Source organism: Pogonomyrmex barbatus, unplaced genomic scaffold (assembly GCF_055798465.1).
Source record: "Pogonomyrmex barbatus isolate J1 unplaced genomic scaffold, ASM5579846v1 scaffold5, whole genome shotgun sequence".
Taxonomy (NCBI): domain Eukaryota; kingdom Metazoa; phylum Arthropoda; class Insecta; order Hymenoptera; family Formicidae; genus Pogonomyrmex; species Pogonomyrmex barbatus.
Window position 1 is genome coordinate 11,295,032 of NW_028297149.1, and position 14,185 is coordinate 11,309,216.

The 14,185-nt window shown below is 44.5% G+C and overlaps 1 protein-coding gene and 1 long non-coding RNA gene across 8 annotated transcripts in view; both read left to right on the top strand.

Annotated features, from left to right (window-relative positions):
• Window positions 1-14,185, top strand: part of LOC105431558 (uncharacterized) — a 206,345-nt gene that overhangs the window by 32,146 nt on the left and 160,014 nt on the right. The gene's annotated exons all lie outside the window — the stretch shown is intronic.
• LOC148935454 (uncharacterized) overlaps window positions 1-14,185 on the top strand; it is a 39,542-nt gene that overhangs the window by 10,999 nt on the left and 14,358 nt on the right. The window contains exons 2-3 of one of the 2 annotated variants that reach the window (XR_016140454.1): window positions 780-823; window positions 13,537-13,611. This is a non-coding gene — a long non-coding RNA (uncharacterized LOC148935454). Of the gene's footprint in view, window positions 1-779; window positions 824-5,320; window positions 9,337-13,536; window positions 13,612-14,185 lie in introns of those variants that run through there. The other variant, XR_016140455.1, reaches the window with a different exon arrangement.

Below are 14,185 nucleotides of genomic sequence, written 5' to 3' on the forward strand. Positions count from 1 at the left end.
CTCGCGAGAATCGATTGACAGAACGATCGATAGCGCGCGCTCGCGATCTTCTCTCGGGGGACGACGGATGATGTTTCGCATCCGCGGCGCATAATATTTTTGTCGTTATCAATCGCGCGAACCGCGATCAATCTTCCCTTATTCCCGCGCGCGTTCCCCGCCTGCCCCGCGACGTACGCGTCAGGGAACGCGCGCCGTTTGCGATTTCGCCGGCGAACGTTTTTGCCGCCGCGCGTTCGGCTAATGGTTTCCGCGATACGATCGAAGGATCGTCCGCGGGGGTCGTCGTATCTTTGCTGCCCGTGCAATGACTCCTTTTACTCGCGCGCGCATGCACTGCCCTCATAAATCCGTCAACCAAACATCATTAACTCGGCGTTATTGGTGCTTGGCCGCGACTGGCGCGGAGCTTGTCTTGGCGAGTTGCAAACAGGCCCCGCTGTTCTCGAGCGGCGCGCAGCGGCGGCTGATGAATCGCGACAGCCACGGGGAACGTAAAGCCACGCTTTGCCCGGTTCCATCATTCCGAAAGCGGAGACAGCCGCTCCGGCCGCCGACAGCCGCTCGCTCGTCTCGAATAATTTGCTAGCTACTGAACGCTAAAGATGCGCTTTCCATACGCGAACCATACGCGTTCCCTTTCGCTCGATATGCGATATTCGCTCGGTAAGCGGAATTTCCCGTTTCTCTCACGTCAACGTCAAATCATCTTTCTCTCACGTCACGTTGATACTGTTTAGGATGACTCGATTCGCATACTCGTTTTTTTTTCTTTTCAGGTAAGAATCATCTACATTCGGCGAGATACATCATCGACGGGTTTGTACGTACTTTTCAACTGCGATCGAGTGAATGTTTTTGAAAGAATTTATTCGATTCTTGATTTTTTTCACTATTCTTTTAAATTGTATTTTTACATTTGATAAATATACCTGGAAAGCATGTAACAAAGCATGTAATTGGTGAACACAAGAATGTAAATTCAATTTGAGAAATTGTACATGAAATTTATTTTATATATATATATATATATATATATATATATATATACAAATACAAGTTATAAATTCGATGTACAATAGATATACGTATTTTAAGCGTTACAAGAACGATACACGCTACGCGTGTTTGCACTAATTAAAAAAATTAATATTTTATTAACTTTTAACAACGCGGCCCGCGTTCGTGCTCGTGATAGGGTGAAATTTCCCTCCCCCTGGGTAAAAAAAGAGGGTGGACCGTGCGATGAAACCTGAATAGCCGGCGGAAATAAAGCGCCTCACGCTAAATCACCGAAGGCAATTCACGAGCTACGATAATCGCCCTTTGTCCGTTTTATCGCGGCGCTCTTTATCGCGCGGTGATCGATTCGCCGCGGCGCGCAATTTCCCGCTTTCGCGCGGGCGCGCAACGCGAGCCCGCCGCTCTCGCGTCGCGGCGGATACCCGCGCCGGGTTTCGACGTAACGCTTATACGCCGGCGATATGTTATTTACCGGCGCTTTTACCATGAATCGTTGACGTCTTACGATCGGCAGTAAAACGAGCGATAAACTTGGCGCGTGAGGCGACAGGACGCGCGCGAGCGGGTACGCGCGCGGGCACAATCGAAAATGGAAGCGGTTTAAACAAGCGGAGGGAGAGAGGGAGAGAGGGAGAGAGGAGGGGGGGAGAACTGTGCGTCGCGTTTTACAATCCCCGGAGGCGCACTCTGAAAACACGCACGATGATGCATCACGCGTGACAGTTATGGTGCTCTCACTTTACGCCAGTGCCGGCGCGCGAGCGCACGCGAGCCCGCAAATCGCGATGTTATTTTGATATTCGGTTATCGCTAAATTACATCACGTAGCGAAGGAACTCATTGAGACCCAGTGAGACGACTTCTCATTCGGATTCGGGTCCGACACGACTCGTACTTGAAAAAAACTCTTGGTCAATGGAAAGAAATTTAAAAAATTTTTCAAAGTATCTACGAATTCTTTTGAGAAAGATATACAGAGAGAGTCATTGTGACTGTCAGAGGAATACAGGCGCTTTTAATAATTTTCCATTTGGCGACTCTAAAGGGCTCGCGATATCCGTGTACGCATCTTTCAGTATTTATCGGGCAGTATTATCGATAATATCGGTTGTAAAGGGAACATCGAATACGAGGATAACTAGTTTACGATACGAGACAGCCATAGTGCTGCGCTCGTATCATGAAACATGTGGTATATTTGCGCGACTCGGTTGCGGTGGAAAGTAAGCTCGCCTCGGCGGACATTGATTCCGTATAGTATGGCAAGAATATTGCACGTTCAAGCGTAAAGTAGAGAACAATGTTTTATTCATACTGTAGAGCAAACATTTGTTATACCCTCGGAATTGGCGGGGAAACGGGCACGCGGAGTGAGATCGTTGCTTGCCGCAGTTTTTAATTCAATTCCAGCGTTTAGTGTACGCTAATAGTAAGCATAAGAGATAGCTATATCTTATTTGTATTTACGCGCGTTACGTTTAATCTTTATTTCATTCAAATTTTCATTTCACTCAAATTTACATATTTACATATCTCTATTCCTGATATTTCCATCGCGCGCAGAGCTCGACGCCTCAAAGTTCTGTCAGGTAAAATTAGATTCAAATTAAACGAAGACGTTTTCCGCATTTATTTTCACGTCAACGAGCGTTATTAGTTAAATGGATTTTGCGTTTTTTTACAGAGAGAGTAGTTGTGCGTTTCTGTTATTTTTCGGATGCCCAGTATAGTGATACTCCATAAATATTTAGATCATCAAAGCTTACCGCTCGACGCCACACCTGGCGATGAACGCCTCTGAGCGAGCCGAGGCTCGGAGCTCGCTTTTCTAACGAGCGCGCGTCTACGAGCTGGAAACCGTTGTAACTCGCGCGAGTGAAAGCTAATGATTCATTCCGAAGGAGAAAGTTGGAACTCTCGAACGAAAACGAGCAACCGCGGTGACACTCGCGGCTCGCTCGCTGTCGACTCGCTCGAGTTTTCAAGAAATCGTGTCGCCGTCGTGATTCACAGTGCCGCCGCTGAAATGGAAATAATTCACGCGATTGTGGAAATTGTCTTGAAATCGCGACCTGGAGGAATCGCGCCGCCCGTTGTCGCCGTAGTCGCTCGACGTCTACGCTTAACGCTAGAGTTAATCGTGAGAGAACGATCGCGAACGTCACGGCGGAATTGGAGCAGATATCCGAAATCCGCCGTGAGGCACGCGGGGAGCGAATTGTATATGTTAATTTGGCGGTTTCCCACGGTATTCGTGGCGCGCGTTGATTTTAATGCGCTCCGCGCCGCGACGTGTATCATTTTTGGACGCGTGTTATACAAATGATTTCGCCGTTCGTGAAATTTATTTACGTCTGGTCGGAAAATCCAACTACAAACTTCGCGCGGGCGCCGTTATTTGCTTTCAATGAGCCGAGCGTTATTATGTTTCGCTTAGTAATCAAATCCGGTGATTTCGGCGTATGAACGTGACAGCGCTTTTGGTCGCGAGCGTAACGTAATTTCCGCGATTTTCAGTTCGATTAATGGAGGCGGGCACGTAGCTAGTCCAATATTCGCGCGCGCCCCCTCCCCCCCCCGCCGTCCGCTCTCTCTCCCTCTTCTCCCCCTTTCCCTCGCCCTCGATTAATTCTTTTTCGATGTCAAACACGAAATTATCGTTAACACAAAATTCCCGACGCGAGACCGTTTTAATTTATGCACACAGCATTTATTTTAGCAATAATTCCTCTCGTTCGTTTCTGTCGCTGCAGATTTGAACAGGGCCATTCGTGTAGCGACGTTATCGTGTGGTTTATTATCACGAAATGTAATATATATATATATATATATATATATATATATATATATATATTATAAATAATTCAGAATTATTATTTTTTACGGATTATATCGTAAAAACATATAATCCCTCCGTGCTCCGTGATTTAATTTAAATTTATTGATATTATCATTTTTACCACGTATAAGTATGGTATAACCATTAATGTTTTCCGCGATCCCATTTTCATCGATCTCTCCTTTGGTTAATGTTACGCAAATTTCGTGCGCTTCGGGTCTCGCAAGCGCGCGGCACTATTTTTGCGATTTCTCTTCAGCGTAATGGAAGCATAACGGTCCGGGCGCGATATTTGGTCACGGTCGTTCGCCGTTGAATCGACTTTTTCCTTCGGTGGTTAACGCGATATTATCGCTAAATAGCGGGAGAGACATCGTTGCCGGTGGCGACGCGAGATCGCTTACTATATTTTCTCTCGGAAGGTTTTAAGCGCGCGAGTCGCCGGGTGCCCGCGGATCGATCGTTGGATAAACCCAACCGATAGACACAAAGCATTGTGGGTAGTACGATGCAGCGGCATGCGAGAGCGCAGCACTCACTCGCATTCACCAATACCTTCTCCGGGCAAACAAAACGACGAACAAATGCTCGATACCATACTGATCCGGAGCTGCAGGGTCGGATCGGGCGTTCTTGCTTTTCTCCATTTTAACACTTTGACGCATTGAGTCACACCTGCAATTTTCTCGGAAACTACCGCATTTTTTCTTTTTCTTTTCTTTCTTTTCTTTCTTTTTTTTTTTGGATATGAAACAACCTTACTTTACGCACGCCCGTGTTGTTCAAGCGCATAAATGACGAATGCAAATGCGAATTACACGGGAATAAAGTCATCGTTTATTCGCGAACGCTATATTTTCCGAGAAAATGTAGATATTTCATTTGTGTACGTATGACGTGGCAATTAAAGCGTTAACAACGCGCGCGTTTGCACATTTTAGCAGGCCATACGATCGCCAATTTGGTCGTTTTGCATTCTCGTAATTTAGCGATAAATAATCCGCGCGGGCAGTCGGAATTTTCAAGTATTCGCCGTGTCGCGTTTCAGCTTAATGGCGGGTGATTGGCTTTTATTACGCTCACAATGCGCGTAAAAGTTGCATTAAATGTATTTCTACCCTTTTTTTTTTTTTTTTTTTTTTTTTTTTTTTTTTTTTTTTTTTTTTTTTTTTTTTTTTTTTAATTAACGAGAGAAGAGAGATGCACTCGGACATTTCGAGTTGGATGATAACAGGTGACTCGGTGATTCGATCCAAATTTCTGACGGCGCGTCAAGGCAAGCTTTTACGATTTAGTGAAAGAATCTTCTTCGAATGGGAGATACGTCGATGGAATTCAGCGGAAGGGAAAAGCGCGGATATTTGCGGCGAATCCGTTCCTGTGGTAGAGTCCACTTCGTGCCGGTGTCCGGAGTATACGGTGCCGCTTCCTCTCTCTTTCGTCGTTCTATTCCAGAGCTCGTTATTGAATTTGTGCGTCGAGCGAGCGAACCGACGATATCGCCTTTCAATATCGCTTCATTTGGCTCACGTTCATTCGATTTGCGGGAATATCTCTGACTGCCTGCTGCCGACCGGCGGCCGCCTACACCACTCTGACGACGAGCGACAGCCCCTTACCGAGACCCCTCCCTCGTCCACGTGCGCCCCTCTCTCTCAGACTAAAGCTTTTTAAATATTCTATTCGGAATCGAGCGGAAATTAATCGGATCTGAGGGCTTCTGGCGAAGGTATTAGTGCAAAGAGCACACAGATTCGATAGTACTTGTTGGAACATGTTTTAGTCAAGAACGAACGAAATCTTTCGTTAAAAGCATCAACGACGATTTTAGACATTTGGAGGAGATAAAGAGGAGATAGATTTCGAAAGAAGAAAATAAAAATAAATTATTATTTTTTGAAACTTTTTAGGTGCACAAAATTGAAAAATCAGAGATGTCATTCATCTATAATCACTGTGATTATTTTTTTCTATTCTCTCCTTTAAAAATTTTATTAAAATTATTAAATGACGATTGTTTCTGTCGAAGTAATATTTCCGAATGAATTTGCCGGTATCTTTATTACTTTTCTTTTTACTTTGTATTAATAATTTGAGAAAAGAGAAAGATTTATTCTCGCCATTCGAATGAATTTTATGCAGGTCACTTTAACACACTTTAACAACATAAAGATACGATAATAACAAAGGAAATAACTTAATAGCGGTAGACATTGTACATTGTCGGGGAAGATACGAATAGACCGCGGAATAACACGAAACGAATAAATGTGTCGCAGCGAGAACGCGCTGAGTAATTATAGTAATTAAAGCGGTAGAAACGTTCCGACGGTAATTAGGGCATAGAAGGTATGGGAAAGCGAGTCGTCCACGTCGTCCCTGACGACAGCAACGACGACGGACGGCTCAGGAAAGTTATTCGACTCCCCGCGTTTTGACTCGAACGTGGCGCACCTGGACGATTTCTCTCTTAGACAATGCGGAATACCGCCGTCTACCGCCGCGTGCACTTTATCTTGTCCCTGACGAGACGCTATCTTAATTACATATCACATTGCTGACGATGTGCCACGCGATATTTCTCCCGTCGAAATATGTATCGCGCGCGGTTAACATCGCGATATCACGACTACGTGGCGCGCTGCGCCGTTGTGTTTCGGACGCGCCGACGCCGACGCCGACGCCGACGCCGGCGCGTCGGCGCACCACCGTCGAGATACTAAAAACACCGGCGAGCTTTGTTGCCGTTAATTAGAGAGAGACGTGGGCAAGACGTGTACGATTGTCCGCGTAACAATGAAGCGGCGCGTAATATCTGATCAAACGCCGCGGGCGTAATAGCGCTCGGAGAACAGACAGATTGCCGATTGCCGTATTAGCGAGCCGGAAACGTATGTATTTGCGCGGGTCCGCAGGAAGCGCGAATCCACGTTTCTACCCGGCATGTTTTATTCATGCGTTCGAATTAACGTATCGTAACGCGACGCGCGACTCGACTTGGTATCCCCTTCTGCAATTATCCGAATGCTATGGGGCGCGCTCGCCGGCGCGTTAACTCTTCACGTGGCGCGCACCGAAAGAGATCGCTTATTAAAACACCGCGGCTATGCAAATATCACAGAGTCTGCTTCTTCTGGCAGAAATGATTTCTTAACGAGGGGGGAGAGAGGGGGGGGGGGCGTAAATAATTTGCTCCTCGAGCGAAACGCGCCATGGAACTGAAGCGTTTCCCAGGCCTCGTTTCTCCGAGGCCTCCGATAATTCTGTCCTTGAAGGGCGGAACTTCATCAAGGGCTCCGTCGGTCGCTCGGCTTCTCCCCTCGCTTGGCTCTTTCCTCGCGAAGCGTGACCCCTTGGTCCCTTCACCCATAACCTACTTTCTCCGAAATTAAGAGGCTCGCTCGAACAAAAATCATTTACGTAACGTTTCACGCGCGCGGTATCGAGGCATCCACCGGCGCGAAGACTTTGTGCGAAGAGGAGGAGGAGGAGGAGGAGGAGGAGGAACTCGGCGAGTTTACTTTATTAATTTTCAGACTTTGACGCCGCACGATTGCACAATGAACGACGAAATGTTTTTAAGTAATCTTCGAGACGTCGTAACGAGACGTGTCAAGACGAGATGAATGCACGCAGACTTTGCCTTCATTACAAAAGAGGAATTTAATGAGAGGCGACAATTTGGAGAGAACAAAGTGACAAAGTTATATAAACACGATTTAACTCGTTACTTTACCAAGTGGATTAAGATATCGCTATGAATTAAAATGTAATTTAACCTTTGAAAAATATGTCACGCAATAACATTTTTCAAACCGAAGATCGCTATATTAAAAGGTCGGGAAACGTGACTTATCCAATTTTTCAGCCGGGCCCTTCGCACGAGAGAAGGGCTTATCGCATACATATGATATTTTTATTACGTAACCTCGGGTCTCGTCGAACGAGGAATCCCTCGGAGTTGCGAGTTATTTTTACGACGACGTCCCGCTTTTAACTTTTAAATGCCATCCAGTGGATTTCACGCACGATAATCGAATTGGCGACGGATTGACAAATTTAGGGGCCGTAAAAAGGACAATGGGGAACGACGGGACACATTGCAAAAGTTTGAGAGACGACGACGAAGACGATGACGACGACGATGACGACGACGGCGGCGTAACCAGATGTCTGCGATTGGCCATAAACGACGGCCGAGCAGACTGTAGCTTTCTCCGCATCGCTGCTGTCGTGATTTCACCGTGATCGTACGATAAAAACGGTGATCGTATATTTCATGTCGCTGACAGAAGTACGTAACGGAGGTCCGCATTGGGCAATAAATTTCTTTTGGCGGTCCCGAGGACGTTATGTCGCGCTCGCTTCTTGCGCCTAAAAGAACGCTTAAAAATCGCCGCGATTACTCTTCCCTCCGTAACGAGCACCGTTAATCCTCCTAATTAATATCGATTGAATCTTTATCACGCTTCGATTTTTCCTTTCAATTTTTTTTTTTTTTTTCTTTCTTTTAATTGATCGCACATTGCCAGTTCCGCGGCGTTGAATGTGAATTACGACAACGAATCGAAAGGCGTTTGACGTGTGCACGCGCATCCCTTAAAAATACCCCGGAATCCAATTTATTCGAAATGCAACGCGCATTGGAAATCGCGATTGCGCGATTTCCACGGCGATCGAAATGCCAAGTGGCACGGCACGGAGGCGTGGATGCACTTTTACCGGCATCAGCTCCGAACCTATTCGGAGCCGAATCGATTCGAACGGCTCTTATTTTCGTCATCGTTGTGCGGCGAATCTGGAGCGGGGAAATGTTACGTTTCTCCCGCGGAGTGGCTCACATTAGGTACATGCGAGAAATTAGACAATCGTGACGAATACTTTGTCATTAGCGATACGATTGGTACTTGTCATCATCCTCCAAATAAATTTACAATAGACATTAAATTAACGGATATCAATGGCTTTACGTAACCATCGTCAGCATCATCATCGTGAAAAAAAAAAAAAAAAAAATACTCCCGCGTATTTCCGTGTCGCAATTGTCCTAATCATATCAGGCCAATCGGCCGTAATTTTTCTGTTTACTTCTTCCGATATACATATATTTGTGCGCGCGTGTTCGACGTAGTGTGCGTGCGACTCCTAAAATGTATACGGATATAGGATAATGCTTTATAGGCCATTGGCGGTACGTGGCTTGTGCGTCGTAGTTTGAAGCTGGTGGAAAAGTGGGCCGGGAAACTCGCGTTCCGGCACTTTGAAGTTCCTCGAATCGTTGAAACGATTAACTCGATGTATACAACGCCGGTGAAACGAGCTTTATCGGGAACGTCTGCTAACCGCGGGAACACGCTCGGAGTGGCCTTGGATATTATTTTTACATACAGTTTCTGACATGCGGATCCCTCAAAGGGGCACCATCACGATGATATGCAAAGATAATAAACCACTTAACGGGATTACGGGACGCTGTAAGTGAAACTCTTTTTATAAATCTCTTCTTTATGCGTGTGTCGCGCGCACGAGTTTAAGACAATCTCGTAAGCTTGAGAATTTTTTCATGTCGTCGTATCGTAATTTTAATAAAAATCGTCAACAGCGATACTTGTTTTTTAATGGCAAATTAATCACAGCGATATTAACTATTCACGAACGTTTATTAATTAATTTATTACTTTATTATAGATTAGTAATAACGGAATAAATTGTACTTATTAATTATTACTGGAATTATCGCATGGAATTTTGTAACGATAGCTACAATTTCAATTCCAGTGGTTGTTGCTTTAGCGCTTTTGACGAGGATGTGTTAGCGTGTAGTTACTCGTTTTACATTTATATGGGACACGCAAGCACGGCCAGCGAAAGTTTCGCAAGCCTCAACACTAGGAACTCTTATTTAAACACGAGTGGGTGCCGGTTTATTTTAACGTTTCGCAATTCCGGACGAAGACGAATTTATTCGATCGTTGAAACACGCGATACGTTCGCGAGCGGTGACGCAGAATACCGAATCAATCGGAGAGACGTAAATTTTCGCGGAAATGTCAGATTGAGAAAAGAAAAGAATGCATGGAGATCAGGAAATGCCATCGTTTTAAACGAGTCGCAAGTCGGGACTATTTCTTTTCCTTCTTTTCTTAATTTTATATAATTTGACGCTGATTCAGACGCTCATTCCGAAAGTGTAGATCCGCAACGTGGGAGGTGTCACGAACGATAAATTCGTGCGAAGTTTCGAGACGCTTGCGAAACGAGACCGTCGTGGCGGCTAAATTACGATCTCAGCTTCATTTGTCTTCCATACGCCGGTTCAGCGATAAGCGCGAGCGACGGGCACACGTTGTAATGTCGATCTCTCTTTGATTTTGTTGCGTGTCCGCGCGAGTCGACTAACAATTGCGCAAGCGAGCCTCGTAAAAAGCGCGTCCGCAATCGCGAAGACGCGTACAATGGCGGAACCGAGATTGACTTTATCGTCGCATCTTCCCATGTTTCCCGGCCGCGAGGAACTCGAAGTCGATAGCTGACGATCCGATAATCAATGCCTCGTGAAACGAGGATCTCGCGATGGAATATAAAAAAAAAAAAAAAAAGATACTGATGGCGGATAAGGTCGGACTCGACTTTACGATCGTGTTGGCAAGCGTATCTTGCTTTAGCACTCGTAGAAATTCACGCGCCAATACTTTTGCCATGAGTATTTATTACCGAATGAAAGAAAACGGGATGGCGTTTAAGAATTTAAATGTATACTTAAGTTGTACTCGTGCTATTTATCATTCTTTCTCTCTATCTCGTTCGATCTATGTTTACGCTTTTTTTTTTTTTTTTTTTTTTTTTTTTTTTTTTTTTTTTTTTTTTTTTTTTGCGTTCGCCGATTACACTCGCGGTATTATCGGACATTATTTCCGGTATTTAATCTCTCGCCGCGAAACAAGATTATTCTTTACTCGATATATCGATAATATCGATTTATCTAAGAGAAGCATTGCTTGGAATGTTTTTCAAGAATATGTTATTTCTGAACAGAACATTCTTGCTTCTATAATAATTTTTTTTTTTTTTTTTTTTTTTTTTTTTTTTAAATCATTGTTTCGAACGTTTCTTGAAAAATCGAAATCTGCTCCTTCAATTATTTTTGCGTAATACAGCGAACGAACAAGCGTGGGAATAAATGTGTCGCGAACTCCGTATGGAGAAAGAAACGCGTGAAATGAAACGGAGGAAGAAATGAACGAAAGTGGATGAAATCTGGGAGAAAGAAGAAAGACTCGAGTTATTTACCACCGATTGTGCAGTCTGGTTCATGCGCGTCCAGATGTGCACTTGCTTTATTGTTATATGTACTATAAAATATATTACGGATTTACAATTGCGTCGAATATCGGTCTTATCATCCGGTATTCTGGGGCACACTCATGAAATGATCGACAACCTCCCCAAAACTTACGTAATATTCTTCCTCCCTCCCCCCCCCTCTCTCTCTCTCTCTCTCTCTCTCTCTCTCTCTCTCTGGTATCTTCTTTCTAGCTAAACGAACATTACATCGTGCCACATGTGAGTTTGCAGAAGATTGGTCTGATCCTTTCCGGTCTGATGACCCTCAAAAAAATCCTGAAACTCCCAAAAAGTGAAAGTGAAAGAAAGCGATGAGTATTCTAGTTGACCTTTCTAAATTAGTATCATAATCTCTAATTTACGAGCATCCTGTGTAAAAGGTTTCTGAAAAGCAACCTCTTTTGTCTTGCAAATTGTCAGCACAAATTATGAAGGTACCGAGTAGTTTATTCTTCCTTTAAATAGGGACAAATATGGGAACGATAAGTTATTTCAGTCGCATTCCATTTTTAAAAATATCTAATACATAATAATAAAAATATCTAATTACATTATTTAAATTATTTAAATTCAATCATAAAATTTAATTCAATTTAACTTTTTGTCATATTTAAGATTCTTAAAAAGTCGTTTATTTATATAAGAAATTTTTCTAAATCAGCCTCTGGAATATATCGGAGGGTTTGTATGGCAAGAAATATGGCAAGTTTACGTGTGATTGAATTCATTAGAAAAGTTTCACAGACTAAAAATGCCTGAGCGACAATGAGCTGTGTGAGAATAGGTTCGTGGATGTTTCGGTGATCTTTGTCGCAAGGCACATTACGAATGCGAAAGGCAAACCGGCGATCGTGCGTAAACGAAGGGCAACACACGCGATCGTAATGGCAGTTGTAAATTGAAAGCAGCGTCCCTCGTGCAGGTTCTCGTGCAAGACGAAGGTCGTCGTCCAGGTTCTCTTCGTGCGTTGACGACCAGCAAAGGCAAAGAGCAAAGGGTATATCGCCCTTCGTCGGCTCTCGCGTGCCCTGCTTCCATTATACATACATACATACGTACGTACGTATATGGGGGATCGCGTTGCAGGGTAGGCGCGCTGGGCGCGGGGGTGGCGCTAAGAAGGGCAACAATGCCAGCATGCACTGACGCGCGTATGTGCCGTGTTACACGCTTTTTTTCACTCCCCTGCACACGCACATACACGCACCTGCACGCAACCGTACGTTCGCACGACGAGCAATCTTCCCCTCGTGCACAGGGGTGTACCCCTTCTACGTGTGCCCGAGGGATGCGCCGTATTTTACATTACAGTGAGAACTCCAAGCGCTTTGGTATTCTCGCTCGTTTTGACAGAACGAGCGGGATTGAAATATGGGAAATAACATGAATCCTTTCGTTTGTATACGAGATTTTTTTTTTTACAGATTTTAGTTATATTTTTTTACCAATGAGAATTTCGCAAAGTACCATTTTACAATTTACATTTATGTTAATAGAAGTATAAAGTGTTCTACTTTTTGCCTATTTCAACGTTCCAAATGATGGATAGATAAGATGTCGATTTATTTTAAAGAGAAAAATTCTGTTCGCGTAAGTCAGAAGTTAGAACTGCAAGACCGTGTAGAAATTTTTAAAACGAGATCCATGACAGCACGGCTTCGAAATACGTCACTGATCCCATTCGCGTGCAAACCTTGCACACGGAAAGTTTTTCTTAGTGGGGGTGAAAAGCAAGTCGAGTACGAGCGATCGTGCGTATCCCTCGTGCGGCTGTTTACCTGCCGAATCAGAAGGGGAGGAAGCAGGCAGGAGTGAAAGAGCGAGAGGTGAACAAACCGACAAAAGCACGGCTTCTGCTTTGGCGAGCGCGCTCGTCCATTGTATGCCGTCGAGCGCTTTTCAAAATGTCTCTGGCGCATGTCTGCCAGACAAACGAGCCCGTGGGAAAAAGCGCTTCGGCTAGGAAGGAGACAGATATCATGAGCCAGACGGTGTCGGGACTTTCCGTGTTTTTTTCTTTTTTTTTTTCCTTTTCCGTCTCCGTCTAAAAGCGCGTGTAGTAACGTTGACTCAATCCACGTTGTTCGATCGCGCATCGCTCTCAAATAAAAAAGGAAACGAGTGACTTCTACGTTCCACAAAATAATTTAAGGATGTAATCGTTATACAGTTTATACAGTGGTACAATTAATCTTAATTTCTCAGAGGCAACGTTTTTTTTTTTATGTAGAATTTGTACTTCCTCTGGATCTAAAATCTAATTGTAAAAGTAAAACTAGCAATTTAATCAAATCCAGGAATCATCTAATTTTTTTCCACTTATGTTACAGGTAAGACCGCAATATCTAGCGAGGAATGGCCGATCGTTAGCCCAGATTGTCAGCGTAATCGAGCGCAGCTTCGCAGTAAGTTCTTATCACAAATCTGGCTGTGGTTTTCGCGGTGAATACAGATTTGCTTTAATATTCATGAGTCGTGCTCGTCTGAACCGCGATGAACAATCGTCGTCCCTCTTATCGGGTTCTCGTCTCGTTATCTCGCGATGTAGCCCTCGCCAAGAGCGTGCCGGCGCGTCCAATAACAATAAAGCCGTTTCAATTGACACATATTGTGCGCTTGTGCGCGCAGGTACACGTACACGCGCCCCCCCTCCCCTCCCCCCTCACACACACACATATGTGAAGACTGTGGTCACGCTTGGCTCTACGCAATCTCATTGTCCGCAGCGTGATTAGCGAAATCGGGTCACTTGTACCGCTGCACAATGTAATCATTTCGTATGCGAGCCAATTTTCGAGTTACCCACACCTCGTCAATGTCTACTTATCAAGATAGATGTTCACTTATCGTCGAGACTTCCACACGATTCTGCCGTACACGGGCTTGATACGCCGCAACCGGTTTAAAATGAAACTTTGTCCCGAGAACGGTTTTCTCTTTCGCAAATACCAATTTCTTTTTTAAAAAAATGTTAGGCGC